This window comes from Hyperolius riggenbachi, chromosome 2, assembly GCF_040937935.1.
Source record: "Hyperolius riggenbachi isolate aHypRig1 chromosome 2, aHypRig1.pri, whole genome shotgun sequence".
NCBI classification, from domain to species: Eukaryota; Metazoa; Chordata; class Amphibia; order Anura; family Hyperoliidae; genus Hyperolius; species Hyperolius riggenbachi.
The window spans coordinates 253,424,519-253,446,443 of record NC_090647.1 but is presented as its reverse complement, the minus strand read 5'-3'; the positions used below and the strand labels follow the sequence as shown (position 1 = coordinate 253,446,443).

The following is a 21,925-nucleotide window of genomic DNA, read 5'->3' as shown; positions in this document are numbered from 1 at the left end:
AGTCTTACATGTACCCACAGTCACATTGCCTAGGGCCTGATAGATGTTCTTTGTTCCTGTCTTCTACAAGTACCCTTATCAAGGACTAGTTTTAGTCTATGACTAAAAGTATTAGAGGCAGAAGATCCGCCAAATAGCTAGGTAACTGGTATTGTTTAAAAGGGAATAAATATGGCAGCCTCCATATCCCTCTCACTTCAGGCGTCTTTTAAAATTCCTAAGCGTTGGTAGTTAAGAGATGCATTTTATGTTACATACTTTCAATCAACAAGATTGTAATATGCAAATTAGAGGAGTCGGGGTTGAGGAGTCGGTGGAATCCTAAACTTAGGAGACGGAGTCGGTGGATTTTTGTCCGACTCCACAGCCCTGGTTTTCATTCTAGATGTGAACTGACCTGTAGGAAACATGAACATTTTCTTCACCTCGGCTGCACATCACTTTCCGTTCAGTTATAAATGACAGCGACTGATTCAGTGTAAACTAGCCCTAGGGTCCTTTAACTCTATTTCAGTTGCTGTCAGTTATAACTGAATGGACAACTGATGTGCAGTGTGAAGAAGGAACAGCAGAGCAGTTCCCCTGATAACGGCGCATATATAGGAAGTAAGTACTTCCTGTATATGCATCGCTACGGGAGCTGCTCTCCTCCCTTCAGTGAGGTCTTGTGTGCGGCATGCAAGGGACTATCCTAGAGGAATTGGCCGCCGACTCACAAGGTAAAAATCAGTGGCAGCCGTGGGGAAGGATGGGGCAGGCGGGATGCTGCTTGTGCATCCCTGCTACCTGATGCATGTTATTCACCTGCCATTTTTATACACAAAACAAATAAATATACATATTGGATGTGCCAGCTTCCTGCTTTATTTGAAGATTTACAGATGGCGTTATCCTCCTTTTTTTCAGCTGTAGCATTCCCCTTAAGGTTTGATCCAGTAGTAAGTGCGAAGCAACACTATCTTTTTGACCTGTATGGAACAAACTGATCAGTTCAAATGCATCAGTTTTTCAGCCTATAGTGTAAAAGAAGCGTCTCCTGAACTCCAGTCCAGGCAGTTTTACCATTAGTAAAGAAAAGAATAAATATCACCAACCTTTCTTAGCCTTGATGTCACAGTGCAACAACACAGCTACAATCATTTTATTCACGTCCAGAAAGAGCCACGAATATAAGCAAAGGAAGCAAAAACTGTAGATGTCTGCCATCTACTGGATAAACTATTATAGTGTGACCTTCATTTAATAATCAAATGCTAACGGAACATCCATATTCCTTGATTACAGGTTATCTTTAAAGGAGTTCTTTCGCAAAAAAAGTAGGCAGTTAAAAAATGTGAGAGATGACAGGTTTTGGGCCGGTCCATCTTTTTAAGGGGGATTCTCAGGGCTTTCTTTGTTTTCAACAGCATTTCCTGAACAACAGTTGCAAAATTTAACTGACATAATAGTGTGCAAGTGAGTAGGGAGGCTGGCTGGTATCTTGCTATTTTGGCAGTTAAACTGTTGTTCAGGAAATGCTGTTGAAAACAAAGAAAGCCTTGAGAATCCCCCTTAAAAAGATGGACTGGCCCAAAACCTGTCATCTGTCACATTTTCTAACTTCTACTTTTTTCGCGAAAGATCCCCTTTAATTAAACAAATTTGCTTGTACTGTAAGTGCTTGTGCAACCACTGGTTTATTAACTTTATATTTTTGCATCCATATTTAAAAATAAAATATTAAATCTTTATATGACTGGACAATGGACAATAGTCATAATCATGTACATATACATGAAGGCTCAATTAAGATTGGTGGCAACAAATATTGGTAAAAATAGTAAAGCTGATTAACCAGACACCTGTACAGTAGAGGAAAAAATATTTACTCAGTAAATCTGATATAAAGTCAGATATAAAGATATAAAGACAAATACGGTACATTGTAATCTCTAAAATTTCCATTGCCCCAGGTCTTCCAAATTACAGAAATTTGTCGATATTTGGACACATATAATGAGCAGTCTCTCTCCTTTAAAAACATTTTCTAGATGTATCTCTTAAGAAAACCTGATATAGCCGAAGTGCAGGGTTGGTGGAGATAGCTGCATCGGGGTAAGTTATCGGATGTGATTCTGTAGGTGTTGATTAGTGTTAGGAGTAGGTAAGCGGGGGGCGGGGTTAGTCTTATGCAGCTGCTGGAGAGATACGTAGCGGGCGCACTTCTCTTAAACCAGACTGGCGCTGACTGACGGAAGTGCGGGGATCCAGTTCCTGAAGCTGCGGGCGGAGAACGGCAGCGTGGGAGCGATCGGAGCGGATGGGGCTAGAGGAAGCCCCAGGTATGTATAAAATCTTTTTTAGTTTTACAGCTCTGGTACACTTTAGATAGCAGTAGGTCAGCGCCACTGAACGGAAATGGAGGAAAACTAGACTTAACCACCAACAAAATTGTCTCCATCCGTCAGGAAATATCCAATCTCCAATCTTCAACTCCACCCTATCCTCCCCTCACATCCTTCACTCCTACTACCACCGAGGAAGTCAACCACCTACTGCAGACTTCCCATATCACGGAATTGGCCCCAGTCCTCACTACCCTGTTCAACCTCTCCCTATCCACAGGCACCTTTCCCTCAGACTTCAAGCAGGCCACTGTACTACCCCTGCTCAAGAAACCCTCCCTCGACCCCTCGCTACCCTCCAACTACCGCCCTATCTCCCTCCTCCCCTTTGCCTAAAAACTCCTTGTACGTCTGGTTCACAAATGCCTGACCCAGTACCTCAATGCCAACTCACTGCTAGACCTACTGCAATCTGGATTTTGGCCTGCCCACTCAACCGAAAGTGCTCTCACCAAAGTGGTCAATGACCTTGCCTTAGCTAAAGCTGAAGGTAAATACTCCATTCTCCTCCTCCTTGACCTTTCAGCAGCTTTTGACACAGTAAATCATCCCCTACTCCTCCAGTCCCTCCAGTCCATGGGCATTCATGATCTCGCCCTGACCTGGCTTTCATCCTACCTCTCCAACCGCTCCTTCACGACCGCCTTCAATGAGTCCTCATCCACCCCCAACCACCTCTCGGTGAGAGTCCCCCAAGGCTCAGTCCTTGGCCCCCTACTGTTCACACATCCTCCAATGGCAAGGTTATCTCCTCCATGGGTTTTAACTATCATCTGTATGCAGAGGACACTCAGATCTACCTCCACACCCCACTGGCGAACTGAGGGGGCTATTCCGGGTGTCTGGAACCTCCCCCCTGCACTGAGCTGTGTATTCAGCCAGGGAAGCCCGCATAATATAAACAGCCTCATTCTCCCTCCCTTCTTACTTCTAGTGCCTCCCTCCAGCTAATAGAATGAGAGAGGCAGCCCAGCTTCCCTCACAAGAAGATGCAGCCTGCAGTGAGAGAATGTTGATTATGGAGTCCTGGACTCTCCACAGCACAGAAGTGTCAGACATGATGAAATTAGAGTGCAGGCAAGCTGGTAAATATGCACAGCATGATGCAGAGCTTGCCTGGACTCAGGGTCTGTGGGCAAACATCTGGCTGGTCTCTCCCCATTGTTATAATGACTGCATGTGTGGGTAAGGTGTTTAACAAGCTGAAAAGTTTTTGACAGTCCCTAGACTCCAGGAGGGCTTCTTTCTGACTTGTGTGAGAGACTGACAGGGACAGGAGTCCGATTACAGGCAAGTAGCCTGTGTGATGTGGGACTTCAATACAGATAAGTTCTCTGCTCCATCTCAGGCTATTCTCAATTTCTCCACTCCTCTCTCTGGGCTAGTGCAACGCCAAAATGACAATAGCAATTGCTAGCAATTTGTGAGTGTGATTTTGTGAAGTGATTTTCAGAGCGATTTCTGAATGAATTGTTCAAAAACATGCTACATGCAGTATACCTGCGATTTTGAAAAAATCACAACGCTGCTGTGGGAACACCCTCATAGGGTAATATTAGCCAAGCGCTTTTCAAATCACTGTTGATTTGAAAAGCGCTCAGAAGCCCTCTTGGTGTGCACCAGCCTCCTTCATTCACCTTTGTTTCCCTCTTCCCCTAGAGCTGGCTGTGTCTTCTTGTCATACAGGAAAGCTAAATAAAAGTGCAATCCTGGTGAGGCAAAATATTATTATTTAGTATTTATATAGCGCTGCCATCTTCCGCAGATGCATATATCCCTGCATCATATGGGTATCGCTTGCGCTATGTGAAACTATGTAGCATATTCCACTGAATTGTCCAAACTAAGTCTATCTCCTGTTCCTCTCTCGGGGAGTTGTTCCAGCGCTGTACCCCGTTCACATTTGCTGCTTCCAGAAGCCCTCAGAAACACTTGTGTCCTTGAGTACTTCCAAAGATAGGCAGCTCCGTAATACGCCAGCGCACTTTTGTGCATGGGCAGTATGGAGCCACCTGTATTCGGAAGCACTCGGGACATACGTGCTTCTGGACCTTTCAGGAACCCCCCCCTTAAAAATCCTGCGTTTGCCCCTGCACCCCCTGACATATCCACCACTACCATGGACAAGGTCTCCTCCTGCCTATCAGCCATCTCCTCCTGGATGGCCGCTAGGTTCCTGAAACTAAATCTAGACAAAATGGAATTCATGATCTTCCCACCCTGGCCATCCATGAACCTCCCAAATGTGCATGTCACTGTTAACCACACTACCATTTGCCCTACCTCTCAAGCCCGCTGTCTGGGTGGCACACTGGACTCTGCACTCTCCTTCACTCCCCATATCCAAAACCTCACAAAGTCCTGCAACTTCCACCTTCGTAACATCTGTAAGAATCGCCTTTTCCTGACCTCTGCCACCACCAAACTCCTCATCCATGCCCTCATAATTTCCCGCCTTGACTACTGCAATGCCCTTCTGTCTGGTCTCCCTATGACCCAAACAGCCCCACTGCAGTCCATCATGAATGCGGCAGCCAGAATTATCCACTGCTCCCATCGCTCCACCACGGCGGATCCCCTCCTTGAATCCCTCCACTGGCTTCCTATCCAGTCCAGAATCAGATTCAAGATACTGTGTCTGACCTACAAATATGTCCACAAAACCTGTCCAACCTACATTTCCGATCTTACTCAGAGGTGCACACCTAGCCGCTCACTCCGCTCTTCCAATGAACTTCGCCTAACCGCCCCCCCCCCCCCCCCCGCATCACCTAGTCCCATGCACGCCTCCAGGACTTCTCAAGAGCTGCTCCAACACTATGGAACTCCCTACCTCCACCTATTAGGGCAGCCCCTCCTTCAACATCTCAAGAAGGCCCTCAAAACTCACCTTTTCACTCTGGCCTACTACCCCTCACAAGTGCTCTAAACCCACAGCTGAATTCTGGTCCCCTACCTTTCGTGTCCTTACCTCTCCCTCTAGATTGTAAGCCTTTGGGCAGGGTCCTCCTCCTTTTGTGTCCTACCTGATCATGCACCTCCATTACTGTGAACCCATGCTATGCATCTGAGTGAACCTAACTTGCCTAATCTCCATGCTCCATCCAGTGACTGACTAAGCATTACCATGTACTCATACTGTGCTGGTCTTTCTTGTATTCAGGTATTGTCATTTTGCTGTATGTCACCCCTAAATATTGTCTGTAACCTAAACTAATGTACAGCGCTGCGTAATATGTTGGCACTTTATAAATACAATAAATAAATATAGAAGGAGAGTTAGTACGAGAGGAAGGTTAACTAAAGCAGTAATAGAATATCTGTAAAATTACCAATATATTTTATCATAATTAGCCAGCTCCCAATAATAGAATATTGGCAGCATTGCCGATCGATATAATTGAATTGGATGAAAATCGGTCCTGCCAAGTGCATGCCCGACCGATATTGCGCCCAATTTTTGGGCAAAATTGGTCACATAAGTCAATCGCACATGCTGCAAGATGTAGGGCTGACTTGCTCGATCAGGTGCGCAGGGGTAACGGCGTGCAACTTCAGGACGATTGACGAATGCCCCGAAAACCCCTGCGTTGTCCCCCCTACTGTTAAATATCCCCCTGATGCCCAGTCCAAAAGATGCATTACCTGTCCACGGTCTCCGCTTGTCCTCCGCTCTCCATACACATGGTTGCCTAGTACACGCAGCCTCGTTACTAGGCAACCATGTGGCTCGCATGTATGGAGAACGGAAAGTGCCCGGAGCCAGCAGGGGACAATCGGATGCTGCGGACAATATCTCTTGCACTGGAATCCTGATCAATTTCAGCCTGAAATTGATTGGGAATCTGCCTTCGGTGTATGGGCAGCCAATAGATCTCTCTCTAATCAGATTCGATTAGAGAGAGATTTGTCTCTTGGTCTAATCTGCCCATCGTCGCTAGATGCATGACTACCTTAAGGTGGTCATACACTGGTCGATTTGCCATCAGATCGACCAACAGATAGATCCCTCTCTGATCGAATCTGATCAGAGAGGGATCGTATGGCTGCCTTTACTGCAAACAGATTGTGGATCGATTTCAGCATGAAATTGATTCACCATCTGTGGAGCTGCCGCCGCCCCCCGGGCCCCCTCAAACATTACCTGATCTGGCCGGCGCGAGTCCCCCGGTCTCCGCTGTCTTTTTTTCCGCTCTAGGCTCCAGCTTCACTTTACTTCCTGTCCGGGGAAGTTTAAACAGTAGAGGGCGCTCTACTGTTTAAACTTCCTGCTGGGACAGGAAGAAGTAAAGCCTGCCGGATTCGGAGCCCAGCGGAGCAGAAGCAGCGGTGACAGCGGGGACTTGCGCCGGCCAGATCAGGTAATGTATTGCCGCTAGCGTCGGTCGTCGGGCACTCGAGCGCTGCTATCGTCGCACTCCCGAACCACCGGCGATCGAGTGAAATCTTCCGCACGGACAGGAACGACGGGAATCAACAGGAACGATCGATTGAAATCGTTCAGTCAGCGTTTGCGCAACGATTTCACAGCCGATTCGATCACAGTGATTGAATTGGCTGTATATCGGCGGGAAAATCGGTAGGTGTATGGGCTCCTTAAGGTTACCTTTTTCGCTATGCAACTTTGATAAGGCATGTTAACTTTGATAAGGTGTGAGATCTTTGATAAGGTGTGATATCTTTGATAAGGTGTGATATTTGAGTTATCATGGTTTAGTGAATCAAGCCCATGGTATTTGCCATAAGTTCACTGCAAGGCAAATAATAATCACCAACGTAAAACCACGCCAGTGAGGCATGGCCAGCTATAAAATAATGGGAAAAGGTGTTGATAAGTGACTGGCATGGACTTTATTTTCAATTATACTAATATACAGTAACTTCTAAAGCAGTGTCTAAGCTGCAAGAATATTTCCCTGAGGTTAGTTTCATGTCAAAGGACAACTATTGCGACACTGTGTAAACATTGAAATACATACATATGAAATGTACATTTCTCCTAGAGTAAAATGCTCTATAATTTACTTTTTTCCCTATGTCGCAGTTACTTACAATAGGTCATGAAATCCTGACAGATCTCTCAGGTTTTGTACTAGTCCATCTCCTCATGGAGGATTCTTATTTATTTATTTATTTATTTACAAAAGCACTTACTGAACTGCAGTTGCTCAGTCCATCTGCCAAAATAGCGTGCAAACAAGTTGGAAGGCCAGCTGGCATCTTTGTACAGATCCTTATCACAGATGGCTTTTGTAAATAATAAAAGAAATACCGAGAATCCCTTGGGAGGAACTAGACTAGTCCAAAATCTGTCAGATCTGTTAGCATTTTATTACCTATTGTAAGTGACAGCAGCATAGGGGGAAAAAGTAAATTATACAGCATTCTACTCTGGGAGCAAGGTACATTTTATGCGTATATAATTTAAGTTTTACAATTGTTCGCAATACTGGTCCTTTAACTTTCCTTTTGGCATTGTTTTCTCAAAGCTTCCAGTGGCACCAAAGATATGAACCGGATATGATTTTTATATGGTAACTTTTTGCGTAAAATGTATTTTTGCTACAGTTTTGGAGAAGGAGTGTAACATGAAATGGATGCCTAGCTTAAATGGATGTGTTTTAAGTCATTAATTGCTTCCAGTAATTCCAGCATACAATACCCTGGTTATTCCACTAAAGCCATGGCATTTCCTGTGTTGTAAGGAGTATAATAATCCAGGAACTCTTTCAAATCATGAGACCTCTGAAATGTAATTTGTTGCAGTTGTGTAATTTAAACAAGAAAGTGGCCGTCTGTACCTAAGGGGAAAAGTCACATATTTAATTTATTTAGGAGAAAAACAGGGTAATTGTCACTTTAACATAAGGTATTATTTTAATTATCTTCTTTGGTAGAAAGTAAAAATGTTGTAACATGGTACCTTTTAGTGACTAACTGGATTTTGAATGCAAGCTCTTACACCTCTAGGCTCATTCATAAGTCATACAGTATTTACAGATCATGGTTGAAGTGGAATATATAAAATATGCCCATTCTGACCAAATGCTTTGTATACAGACACAACACTATTTCCACAAATTGGGACTTTTGTAAATATAAATAAACATAGAATGTGATATTTTGCAAATCATTCAAACACCATACTTCATCCCATATGGTACAAAGACAACATGGGACAACATTTTTTTTTCCCAAAATTTTTTTTTAAAGAAATGTTGTAAAGTACGGAAATGCCAAATTATACTGTAGTATATAAACCAATATTGCTATGCATGAATGATGTGCAGGAACTAGTTTCTGGTTGGCTGTTGGGCGGTATGGTCTGATGTGATTGGCTTACTGTGGTATATAAGCTGCTCCTGACTCATAAGGTACATACACACGTCAGATTTTTCCAAACGAACGGTCATTTGGATGTTTGAACGTCCGGTCGTTTGGACGTCAAATCGGGCGTGTGTATGATCGGTTGTTCAGCTGATAAGACTGGATTTGAACAATCCGCTAAACGGATCCGTCAAAACCAGTCTTATCAGCTGAACGACCGATCGTACACACGCCCGATTTGATATGTGTACGAGCCTTTACTCATTGTCCGTGATAGCGTTAGTTACACTAGCTGCTAGGAGCGTTTGGATTACTGTTGATCTTCTGTTGTGACTATTGCATGGACTCTTGGCTACTCTTTTGGATTTCTGCCTGGGCCAGCATTAGATTGTTTCTGACCCTGATCTTGCCAAATCCCTGTGTACTGCGATATTCCAAAGCTCCCGTGTATGACCTCGGATTGTTACTGAACATGAGTTTGCTCTATGAATTTTTACTTTGCCTTATCTGATCCTGTTGCTGTTCCAGACCGTTCGTACTCTACACCTGTATTAGTTAGTGTGGTTCTGGTTCTACTTCTGTCTTTCCGGCCTCAGTCCTTATACTTTGCATGCTGAAGTCCTGGGGGTATCCGTAGTCGTATAAGTGTAACTCTGGCTCCCGTTCACGCATTGGATTGGCCTTAGGTGAATAGCGTGGTGTTAGATTGGTGCATAAAGACTGAAGGAAGGCGGGAGATCTTCCAGGCCTCACAGCAGGTTAATGGACAGGGCCTTCCAATGCTTGCCTATTAGGGCACTGGCCGCATTGCAAAATTGAACCAAAAGAGAGTTCTGGATTTTTGGAAAGGAAGGGAGGTTTTTTTGTGGAACACGGCTACCCAAGAGTCAGGTTGTATAGAGACCTCCATAACTGAAGAAGCCAAACGGAAACAACCTTTCCAAATCCATTGAATCGTTGCAGGATCACCAGCAATATGGGCTTGGTCTGCGACTTGTCCACATCCTCTTATACCAGTATCTAAATAGGACAACAAATGTTATTGTTTTCTAAAAAAAAAAATATGCTCATTTTATTTTCAATAACTATTTTGTTAACCACTTAAGGACCACAGTCTTTTCGCCCCTTAAGGACCAGAGCCTTTTTCTCCATTCAGACCACTGCAGCTTTCACGGTTTATTGCTCGCTCATACAGCCTACCACCTAAAGGAATTTTACCTCCTTTTCTTGTCACTAATACAGCTTTCTTTTGCTGCTATTTGATTGCTGCTGCAAGTTTTAGTTTTTATTATATTCATCAAAAAAGACATGAATTTTGGCAAAAAAATGACTTTTTTAACTTGCTGTGCTGACATTTTTCAAATAAAGTAAAATTTCCTATACATTTGAGCGCGAAAGTTATTCTGCTACATGTCTTTGATAAAAAAAAAAACATTCAGTGTATATTTATTGGATTGGGTAAAAGTTATAGCGTTTACAAACTATGGTGCCAAAAGTGAATTTTCCCATTTTCAAGCATCTCTGACTTTTCTGCGCACCTGTCAGGTTTAATGAGGGGCTAAAATTCCAGGATAGCACAAATACCCCCCAAATGACCCCATTTTGGAAAGAAAACATCCCAAAGTATTCAGTGAGAGGCATGGTGAGTTCATAGAAGATTTTATTTTTTGTCACAAGTTAGCGGAATATGACACTTTGTGACAACAAAAAAAAAAAAAAAGTTTCCATTTCTTCTAACTTGCGACAAAAAAAAATTAAATCTGCCACGGACTCACTATGCTCCTCTCTGAATACCTTGAAGTGTCTACTTTCCAAAATGGGGTCATTTGTGGGGTGTGTTCACTGTCCTGGCATTTTGGGGGGTGCCTAATTGTAAGCACCCCTGTAAAGCCTAAAGATGCTCATTGGACTTTGGGCCCCTTAGCGCAGTTAGGCTGCAAAAAAGTGCCACACATGTGGTATTGCCGTACTCAGGAGAAGTAGTATAATGTGTTTTGGGGTGTATTTTTACACATACCCATGCTGGGTGGGAGAAATATCTCCGTAAATGACAATTGTTTTATTTTTTTACACACAATTGTCTATTTATAGAGATATTTCTCCCACTCAGCATGGGTATGTGGAAAAATACACCCCAAAACACATTATACTACTTCTCCTGAGTACGGCGATACCACATGTGTGGCACTTTTTTGCACCCTAACTGCACTAAGGGGCCCAAAGTTCAATGAGTACCTTTAGGATTTCACAGGTCATTTTGAGAAATTTTGTTTCAAGACTACTCCTCACGGTTTAGGGCCCCTAAAATGCCAGGACAGTATAGGAACCCCACAAATTACCCCATTTTAGAAAGAAGACACCCCAAGGTATTCCGTTAGGAGGATGGTGAGTTCATAGAAGATTTTTTTTTTTTGTCACAAGTTAGCGGAAATTGATTTTAATTGTTTTTTTTCACAAAGTGTCATTTTCCGCTAACTTGTGACAAAAAATAAAATCTTCTATGAACTCACCATACTCCTAACGGAATACCTTGTGGTGTCTTCTTTCTAAAATGGGGTCATTTGTGGGGTTCCTATACTGCCCTGGCATTTTAGGGGCCCTAAACCGTGAGGAGTAGTCTTGAAACCAAATGTCGCAAAATGACCTGTGAAATCTTAAAGGTACTCATTGGATTTTGGGCCCCTTAGCGCACTTAGGGTGCAAAAAAGTGCCACACATGTGGTACCGCCGTACTCAGGAGAAGTAGTATAATGTGTTTTGGGGTGTATTTTTACACATACCCATGCTGGGTGGGAGAAATATCTCTGTAAATGACAATTGTTTGATTTTTTTTACACACAATTGTCCATTTACAGAGAGATTTCTCCCACACAGCATGGGTATGTGTAAAAATACACCCCAAAACACAATATAATACTTCTTCTGAGTACGGCGATACCACATGTGTGACACTTTTTTGCAACCTAGGTGCGCTAAGGGGCCTAACGTCCTATTCACAGGTCATTTTGAGGCATTTGGATTCTAGACTACTGCTCACGGTTTAGGGCCCCTAAAATGCCAGGGCAGTATAGGAACCCCACAAGTGACCCCATTTTAGAAAGAAGACACCCCAAGGTATTCTGTTAGAAGTATGGTGAGTTCATAGAAGATTTTTTTTTTGTCACAAGTTAGCGGAAAATGACACTTTGTGAAAAAAAAAACAATACATATCAATTTCCGCTAACTTGTGACAAAAAATAAAATCTTCTATGAACTCATCATACACCTAACAGAATACCTTGGGGTGTCTTCTTTCTAAAATGGGGTCACTTGTGGGGTTCCTATACTGCCCTGATATTTTAGGGGTCCTAAACCGTGAGGAGTAGTCTTGAACCCAAATGTCTCAAAATGACCTGTGAAATCCTAAAGGTACTCATTGGACTTTGGGCCCCTTAGCACAGTTAGGCTGCAAAAAAGTGTCACACATGTGGTATCGCCGTACTCAGAAGAAGTAGTATAATGTGTTTTGTGGTGTATGTTTACATATAACCATGCTGGGTGGGAGAAATATCTCTGTAAATGACACATTTTTGATTTTTTTTTTACACACAATTGTCCATTTACAGAGAGATTTCTCCCACCCAGCATGGGTATGTGTAAAAATACACCACAAAACACATTATACTACTTCTCCTGAGTATGGCGATACCACATGTGTGACACTTTTTTGCAGCCTAGGTGCGCTAAGGGGCCCAACGTCCTATTCACAGGTCATTTTGAGGCATTTGTTTTCTAGACTACTCCTCACGGTTTAGGGCCCCTAAAATGCCAGGGCGGTATAGGAACCCCACAAGGGACTCCATTTTAAAAAGAAGACACCCCTAATCTGATGGGTAACAGTGACAGGTGGTGATAGGGGGTGATTGATGGGTAATTAGTGGGTGTTTAGAGGAGAGAAGAGATGTAAACACTGCACTTGGGTGGTGATCGGATGTCGGATCTGCGGGCGATCTATTGGTGTGGGTGGGTGATCAGATTGCCCGCAAGGGGCAGGTTAGGGGCTGATTGATGGGTGGCAGTGACAGGGGGTGATTGATGGGTGGCAGTGACAGGGGGTGATTGATAGGTGATTGACAGGTGATCAGTGGGTTATTACAGGGAATAACAGATGTAAATATTGCACTGGCGAATTGATAAGGGGGGGTCTGAGGGCAATCTGAGCGTGTGGGCGGGTGATTGGGTGCCCACAAGGGGCAGATTAGGGTCTAATCTGATAGGTAACAGTGACAGGTGGTGATAGGGGGTGATTGATGGGTAATCAGTGGGTGTATAGAGGAGAGAAGAGATGTAAACACTGCACTTGGGAGGTGATCTGATGTCGGATCTGCGGGCGATCTATTGGTGTGGGTGGGTGATCAGATTGCCCGCAAGGGGCAGGTTAGGGGCTGATTGATGGGTGGCAGTGACAGGGGGTGATTGATGGGTGGCAGTGACAGGGGGTGATTGATAGGTGATTGACAGGTGATCAGTGGGTTATTACAGGGAATAACAGATGTAAATATTGCACTGGCGAATTGATAAGGGGGGGTCTGAGGGCAATCTGAGCGTGTGGGCGGGTGATTGGGTGCCCGCAAGGGGCAGATTAGCGTCTAATCTGATGGGTAACAGTGACAGGTGGTGATAGGGGGTGATTGATGGGTAATTAGTGGGTGTTTAAAGGAGAGAAGAGATGTAAACACTGCACTTGGGAGGTGATCTGATGTCGGATCTGCGGGCGATCTATTGGTGTGGGTGGGTGATCAGATTGCCCGCAAGGGGCAGGTTAGGGGCTGATTGATGGGTGGCAGTGACAGGGGGTGATTGATGGGTGGCAGTGACAGGGGGTGATTGATGGGTGATTGATAGGTGATTGACAGGTGATCAGTGGGTTATTACAGGGAATAACAGATGTAAATATTGCACTGGCGAATTGATAAGGGGGGGTCTGAGGGCAATCTGAGCGTGTGGGCGGGTGATTGGGTGCCCGCAAGGGGCAGATTAGGGTCTAATCTGATGGGTAACAGTGACAGGTGGTGATAGGGGGTGATTGATGGGTGATTGATGGGTAATTAGTGGGTGTTTAGAGGAGAGAAGAGATGTAAACACTGCACTTGGGAGGTGATCTGATGTCGGATCTGCGGGCGATCTATTGGTGTGGGTGGGTGATCAGATTGCCCGCAAGGGGCAGGTTAGGGGCTGATTGATGGATAGCAGTGACAGGGGGTGATTAATGGGTGATTGACGGGTGATTGACAGGTGATCAGGGGGGATAGATGCATACAGTACACGGGGGAGGGAGGGTCTGGGGGGGGGTCTGCGGAGAATCTGAGGGGTGGGGGGGGGGTGATCAGGAGGGAGTAGGGGGCAGATTAGGGACTAAAAAAAAATAGCGTTGACAGATAGTGACAGGGAGTGATTGATGGGTGAATAGGGGGGTGACTGGGTGCAAACAGTGGTCTGGGGGGTGGGCAGGGGGGGGGTCTGAGGGGTGCTGTGGGCGATCAGGGGGCAGGGGGGGGGGAAATCAGTGTGCTTGGGTGCAGACTAGGGTGGCTGCAGCCTGCCCTGGTGGTCCCTCGGACACTGGGACCACCAGGGCAGGAGGCAGCCAGTATAATAGGCTTTGTATACATTACAAAGCCTATTATACATGCGTGTAGCGGCGATCCGGGTGCTAGTAACCGCCGGCGCTTCCGAACGGCCGGAGGGTTACAGCGAACTGTGGGCGGAGCCAGTCCCCGGCGGCTGATCGCGTCACGAATGACGCGATCGCCGCATAGCCACTCCCGCAGCCGCCCCCGCCGATGGGCGTATTGCGGTCGTTTGGGCCCGGACTTTGCCGCCGCCCATCGGCTGGGGGCGGTCCTCAAGTGGTTAAGTACCATGTCACAAACTACATATAGCACAATCATTGCATTGCACATATTGGCAGTGTAAATAACATCATCAAATGATATGCGTCAAATAGACATAACAGTAGGTCAAAATAATGCTATATAGTATGTAGCTCTACAATAGAGAACATAGAGAGTCATAGTAAGCAGGTAGCATGCAGAGTTTGTCACAAAAGACATATATGATATAAATGACTCATACAGTTAGGATGGGTGGGAGAAGGACATCAGCTTTGTGTGCATGACACAGGTTGGCATCACAGAGAAGATTGTACTTGGGCCTGAGGGTCCCAAATCTTGTTAAAGGTGCATATCAAGTCATTCAAAGTGGCGTTCATTTTTCAGTGATCATGGTCTCATTAACTTTGTCCAAAATTTGCAACACCTTGTTCAATGTCTAAGGCTTGTAGGAGTAGTTGGTGTTTATGATTTTTAGCATGGGCAATTATAGTATCATCACATCTGAGGTTACCTGTAGCCTACCTGTATGGTATGAAACCACCAGGCCATGATACTAGTCATGATTATGTAATGCGTACTCAATGGTGAGATGGGTTGGAAATCTTTGGGGTTCCGGCTATCATTATTGGGTTTAGGCATTAGCGATATTTGTGTCTCAAGACATTCAGGATGTTTTAACAGATTATTCGGAAGATGGTTTAAAAACCTGGTGAGATGACAAACCAAGGATGTAATTTGTTTTGTAGTAAATTGAATATAGCTCGTCAGGGCCAGGGGCCTTTTTTAAGGACAACTGAAGCGAGAGGGATATGGAGGCTGCCATATTTGTTTCCTTTTAAGAAATACCAGTTGCCTGACTGTCCTACTAATCCTCTGCCTCTAATACTTTTAGTCATAGCCCCTGAACAAGCATGCAGCATATGAGGTGTTTCTGACATTTATGTCAGTTCTGACAAGATTAGCTGCATGCTTGTTACTGGTGTTAATCAGACATACTGCAGCCAGATAAACCAGCAGGGCTGCCAGGAAACCGGTATTGTTTAAAAGGAAATAAATATGGCAGTCTCCATGTTCTTCTCACTTCAGTTGTCCTTTAAGTCTTTTATAGAGTGCAGAACCTCTTCCTCTGTGATTGGATCATTGAGTTGCTGTGTTGCCTACTCTAGTAAACAATGGAGATTTAATTTAAAAAATCTGTAAGATCTTGTGTGTTTGCAGGATCTGGGCTAGTATATAGTTTTTAAACGTAGTCATAAAAGGTGTTATGGCTCTTATTTGGATTACAGGTAACTCTGCCTGATAGGGTGTGGATTTTATGTACTAGATTTAATGTTTGCTGGTTTCTATGTTTGGTTGCTAACCAAGAATCTGGCTTGTTGACACATTTGTAGTACTTGGTTCAAGTCCACATTTATACAGTTTGTTTTGCAGGCAAAATGTTTAACTGTACCTGTGTATCTTTTACCAACTGTATCAGACACCTCAAGTGCTCTGTTTTGTTAACCTTTCATCCTTTGCTATGATCATTTTTGCTAGGTACACACCATCAGTGGCGTAGCTACAAACCTCTGGGCCCCGATGCGGAATCTGGATGTGGGCCCACCCCCTCCCGGCAACAACAGCCCCAGCCCCCCACCCCCCAAAATCACCCGTAGCACACACATATCTGAATCCCTATAGATGTGCATGGCATGGCTATATCAATTCAGCTTTCCAGCAGCATGGGTGCCACGTTCAATTTGCAAACATACGCAGCACCCAGAGGAAATAGGGCAATTAGTAGCAAGATGCCAGTCTGAAGGAAAATAATTGTTATGTGCGCAGCATTCACCAGATAATAATCATTATGTGCGCAGCATTCACCCGATAATAATTGTTATGTGCGCAGCATTCACCAGAAAATAATCGCTATGTTGGGAGCAGTCATCAGAAAATAATCGCTATGTGGGGAGCAGTCACCAGATAATAATCGTTATGTGGGAGCATTCACCAGAAAATATTCGCTATGTGGGGAGCATTCACCAGAAAATAATCGCTATGTGGGGAGCAGTCACCAGAAAATAATCGTTATGTGGGAGCATTCGCCAGAAAATAAACTCTATGTGGGGGCATTCACCAGAAAATAAATGCTATGTGGGGGCATTCACCGAAAAATAAACGCAATGTGGGAGCATTCACCAGAAAATAAACGCTATGTGGGAGCATTCACCAGAAAATAAACGCTTTGTGGGGAGCAGTCACCAGAAAATAATCGCTATGTGGGGAGCATTAACCAGAAAATAAACGCTATGTGGGGAGCAGTCACCAGAAAATAAACGCAATGTGGGGAGCAGTCACCAGAAAATAAACGCTATGTGGGGAGCATTCACCGGAAAATAAACGCTATGTGGGGAGCATTCACCAGAAAATAAACACTATGTGGGGAGCAGTCACCAGAAAATAATCGCTATGTGGGAGCATTCACCAGAAAATAAACGCTATGTGGGGAGCAGTCACCAGAAAATAAACGCTATGTGGGGAGCAGTCACCAGAAAATAAACGCTATGTGGGGAGCAGTCACCAGAAAATAAACGCTATGTGGGGAGCAGTCACCAGAAAATAAATGCTATGTGGGGAGCAGTCACCAGAAAATAATCGCTATGTGGGGAGCATTCACCAGAAAATAAACGCTATGTGGGGAGCATTCACCAGAAAATAAACGCTATGTGGGGAGCAGTCACCAGAAAAAAAACGCTATGTGGGGAGCAGTCACCAGAAAAAAAAACGCTATGTGGGGAGCAGTCACCAGAAAATAAACGCTATGTGGGGAGCAGTCACCAGAAAAAAACGCTATGTGGGGAGCAGTCACCAGAAAATAATCGCTATGTGGGAGCATTCACCAGAAAATAAACGCTATGTGGGGAGCAGTCACCAGAAAATAAACGCTATGTGGGGAGCAGTGACCAGGAAAAAAACGCTATGTGGGGAGCAGTCACCAGAAAATAAACGCTATGTGGGGAGCAGTCACCAGAAAAAAACGCTATGTGGGGAGCAGTCACCAGAAAATAAATGATATGTAAGGAGCAGTCACCAGAAAAAAAACCTGTACAAATAAAAAAAAAATTCACTCACCTGGCCAGCCTCTGACGTGAGCTCCCATCCCCGACGTGCAGCCAGCCTCCCCCGTGCAGCTCCTCCAGCGACGATCCTCTCCTGCAGCCAGTTTCTCCCTGACAGGCAGAGTGCAGGGCTACGGGAAGATGGCGCACGAAGCCCTGTACTGGAGACACAAATAGTCTCCAGTGCAGGGCTTCGGCAGCCATCTCTTGTAGCCCTGCTCTGCCTCCGGGAGCCAGTCACTGCGGGGATTTCAACACCTGGGGGGTCCAGGCGCCCGGGCCCCTCCACCTCCTTTTCAGGAGCCGGGCCCGGTCGCCACGGCGACCGTTGCGACCACGGGCCCTACGCCAGTGCACACCATACAATTTTCTGGCAGATTTACCTGCCAGATCGATTATTTCCAACATGTCCGATCTGAATTATGAACAATGTTTCGATTTTCTGATCTTTTTTTTATCATTTTTCGACCATTTTTTTAATCAATTTTCATTCAGTTCTATGAAAAAAATGATTTTTCTATGATTTAAAAAATGATCAGGAAATCAAAAAATCAATCGAAATTCAGATTGGACATGTAAATCTGCCAGAAAATTGTATGGTGTGTACCTAGAATTATGACCTAGTGGAAGTTTACAAACTTTTCATGCAATCAAATGCAGGTTTTGATGAATGTCGCAAAAAAATTGGTTAAAAACGATCTCTCCACTGTTCACCAGCCTTGAAGACACTTAAAAGACAGACAGATCAGCAGGGCTGTCAGGCAACTGGTATTGCTTGAAAGGAAATAAATATGGCAGCCTCCATATAATTCAAGCTTCAGGTTTCCTTTAATAAGTGGCGCTCTTTTTTGTATTGGTGACTGTTGCTGTGGGGTGAAGTCTGGCCTATGTATAGCTATAAAATGAGGTATAGCATAATGTTAACAGTTAGGCAGTTGATTTCTGCTGATGCTGGGGCAAGCAAGTGGTGGACTTTACTGCCACCTAGTGTTGTATAAACCAACTTAGCACAACATAATGCACTTCACTTGCATAGCAGTAATGATAACATTCGTAAAAACAGAGAATGACCTCAGACCAGCGGCTGGTTCTTACCGGCTTCCCAGTGGGGTATAGCTGGGAGGATGCAATATGGAGATATGTTTCCAAATGACTATAACAAGTACGGTATGTTGATCTTTGAGATTACTCTTCTCTACCTGACTATTCTTTTGCGTGATCTTATATGGCTGTGATTATGTTTAACCAAAGCTTTTATGATATGTTTTGAGCGATTTGTTCAGGCTTATCTATAAAAATGCTGTCTATGTTCAAAACTATGTTACCTGTTGCAATTCTGTTCTCATAATCTGATTAGCTGGTTCCTGCTGCTATACCTAGAATTCAGATTAGTGTGACACTGTATACTCTTTACTGTCTGTATAAAGAAAGATATATGTCAACCACCAGCAAATGGACTTTGTTGATTTTATGCTGCTTAACACACACGCACGCACGCACACACTATGCTATCTTTTGCCACTGAGCCTTTTGCTTAACCCCATCCTCAAATGATTCCAGCCATTACTATAAATTGTATGCTAAAGGGTAAATAAAATGACATATACCACGGGGATAGATTTATTAAATGTATTTTATGAATTAACTGTCCTTTTCGGTTTATCTCATGATTTATCGCTCCTTGCGTTTTTTCACTAACAGCCTTTAGACAGGGCACAGCAATACTACCGGTACTTACGCCAGCAGGGCACTGTATCTTGCGCAATTAGCGCATCCTGTGGTACATAGGTAATGGGAAGGTTGCTACGGTAACATGCATTACATTACTTGCATAGCTTGTAACATAGCTTGTGTTACCCATGTACCGTTGGTCGGGCTAAGTCATCTGCCTGCCACCTAGCACCTTCTAGCAGCTAAATAATGCAGCTGAATGGCAGTGTTTCTAACCTATGCATGCCATCCCTTGATATGCAGTGCACTTACCTGGCAGCAAAAAAAAAAACAAAAAACAACACATCATGTAGAGGATAAATTATAGAATGGGCCATATTTACTCTCCTCAGTGATGTCATTATAACCAAAGCAATAGCAAAGCAGTATCTTGCAGCCAAAAGGGTGAGCTACCACAGTGTTGGAGATATGGCCAGCTGCTATGGCAGTCATGCTTGGCTCCTTTGAACTGAACTTGGAAACAGTACATGCCCTTGCAAGTTTCTCTGTACATGATGTCCATATGGCAGCCTGCCTATGCTTTTATCAAATAAATGTGAAGGCTGGGCAGGGTGATGGTTGGTGATATCACTTATGACTTAAGGGTACATGAGGCCAGAACCCCACATACTTTTTGACTGCAGCACATATGGAGTACAGTACCCTACGGGTGTCACCCTCTATTACATGTACTGTATATGGGCTTAATACTAGAGGATTACATACAAGTTTTTATTTAAGTTTATATCCAAGTGATGTTCCTCTGCACTCTTCCATTTTAATGTTCTTATTAGTAATGGGATCATTGCAAATCTGTATACAGCTCTCTCAAAGTTATTTGATGGTTATTTTGGAACCACAAAAATAATCTATCTTTATTCTAATAAAGGATATGAATTACACATTTAATTAAAAACATCAGTTTTTACCAATTAAATGCTTGAGAGTCACAGCCTGGTTGTAATTCTGGATTGCTTATCAGAGGAGCCCAGATCAATGATTCTTTAAGAAGGAGAGGTATGCCCAAAGTTGCATTACACTCCATCAACTGACTAACCTGGGCCAAGATATATAGTCTGTTAAGCCATGGCATAGAGATCTCCCTAGTGATTTATAGCCATGCATTATTTGCTACTATACAGTATATGAGGTTTCTTATTTCCCTTTATAAAGCTTTCTATGGTTGGATCAGGTCTCAACAGAGGAAAGTGGCTGGTAGAATTCCGTAGAGGTGGAGTGTCTTATGCTGGGTACACACGATGCAATTTCCTGCTCGATCGACGGGTGATCAGGCAGGAATTTGCATTGTGTACATGTCTAAAGTGCACCCGAACGATAAAGCGATTGTTTTCCCAATTATAAGCGTGCAAAATTCATCACTTTATCGGTCAGAGCCAATCGGACATGTCGGAAATAATCGCCCGATTCCCGGCTGTCGAGCAGGAAATTGCATCGTGTGTACCCAGCATAAGGAAGAGCATTCATCTTAAAGGGAACCTGAAGCAAGAAGTATATGGAAGGTGCCATATTAATTTCCTTTTAAACAATACCAGTCCTGGCTATCCTGCTGATTTATTTGGCATTAGTAGTGTCTGAATCACACATCTGAAACAAGCATACAGCTAATCCAATCAGATGTTTGTCAGAAACATCTGATCAGCATGCTTGTTCCAGGTCTATGGCTAAAAGTATTGGAGGCAGAGAATCAGCAGGACAGCCAATAAATCTGCATTGTTTAAAAGTAAAAAAAAATTGTCAGCCTCCATATACTGTACTGCTCACTTCAGGTCTCCTTCAAGCTTATTCTTTTAATCTATGATATTTTAAATGTTCCCATTTCTTCTATCAATTTGGTAATAATTGGGGAGTAACTGACACTGTACTGATCCTTCATGGTGGCCATGAGTGTCTCCCTTTAAAATGTAATTTATTTCTGCTGCTAGATAAAGAGGAATTTCTGTCTCAATGTTTTTACTGTTTGTGGAGAAAAAGCAAAAAGGTGCTAAATAGTTCTAAGCTCAACCATGGAGAAGTAGTGATGGAGGTATAAAACTTGGTATTTATTCCTCCTATTTCCCCCAAAGCTAATCACACGTATCACAGTGATCACTCTCCTTTCTTAACCCCTCAAAAATAGTCATCCTCTTGTTAAAGAAAACCAAACTGTAATAAATAGAGGAGATACGGCCGCAACAGTAAGCGGCATGGCGGCTATCTCCACGTCACAGCCGGCTGTCTCCGCTGCGCGGCTACACACTGGTGCTCTGCCTGGTCCTTCTATTGCTCATAGACTAAGGGCTACGCGCGCGCACGCCAGGCGACAGGACCTTTATGCATCTAGAAGGGGAGTCAGCTGATCAGGCGATCAGCTGACTCCAGCTATGCTCCAGATTCGCTGAGTGACTGGGGCGGCGCTGTGGAGCGCTTGCAGTATATATAGGACAGGTCATTCAGTTGCTCGGCATCTGCTGTTGCAAATGCTACGTGTTAGCACTCAGATCTAGTCAGATCCCAAAGTGTGCTAGAACCAGCT

General features: G+C 44.1%; 1 long non-coding RNA gene across 1 annotated transcript in view; it reads left to right on the top strand.

Annotated features, from left to right (window-relative positions):
• Positions 1-641: 641 nt before the first annotated feature.
• LOC137546267 (uncharacterized) overlaps positions 642-21,925 on the top strand; it is a 46,106-nt gene continuing 24,822 nt past the window's right edge. The window contains exon 1 of the long non-coding RNA XR_011026209.1: positions 642-719. This is a non-coding gene — a long non-coding RNA (uncharacterized lncRNA). The remainder of the gene's footprint in view (positions 720-21,925) is intronic.